The sequence below is a fragment of the Bison bison genome, unplaced genomic scaffold, assembly GCF_000754665.1.
Source record: "Bison bison bison isolate TAMUID 2011002044 unplaced genomic scaffold, Bison_UMD1.0 scf7180017864291, whole genome shotgun sequence".
Taxonomy (NCBI): Eukaryota; Metazoa; Chordata; class Mammalia; order Artiodactyla; family Bovidae; genus Bison; species Bison bison.
Window position 1 is genome coordinate 1,195,167 of NW_011494863.1, and position 486 is coordinate 1,195,652.

At 73.5% G+C, this 486-nt stretch overlaps 1 long non-coding RNA gene across 1 annotated transcript in view; it reads right to left on the bottom strand.

Annotated features, from left to right (window-relative positions):
- The window catches only part of LOC104996198, a 9,843-nt gene that overhangs the window by 5,936 nt on the left and 3,421 nt on the right, over window positions 1-486 (bottom strand). The window lies entirely within an intron of this gene.

The window sequence follows — 486 nt, forward strand, 5'->3', positions numbered from 1 at the left end:
GGAGGAAGGGCGGGCAAAAAGGCCGCAGGGAGCCCCCTCCTCAGACGCGCCTTAAGGCCTGGGCCGTGGGCTGTTGACGCGCCAACGGCTGGGAGGGCGCGCGCACGCGCGAGATGGAGGGCGGAGGGAACGCGCTCGGCAGCCGCCGCCGCGGCAACTGAAACGGAGGGACGCGAGGGCGGAGGGCGCGAGCCACGGGAGGAGGTGGGGGGGGGAGATGGTGGGTAGCGGGGAGCGCGCGCTGACGTCGCCCGGAGTCACGCACAGAGCGCCGGGTTACGCGCCGACGTCTGGCTGCCACGACTTGCCGTCTGCGGCGGCGGCGGCGGCGGCAGCGAGCGGATCCCGCAGGGGAAGGAGGAGGAGGAGGGAGAGTCAAGGGGGCTGTGAGTGAGCGGGAGAGGCAGGGTGTGAGCCGGACTTGCCAGCGGGAGGGAGAACGAGCGAGAGCCGAGCCAGCCATCCGAGCCGCCTCCTCCTCCTCCC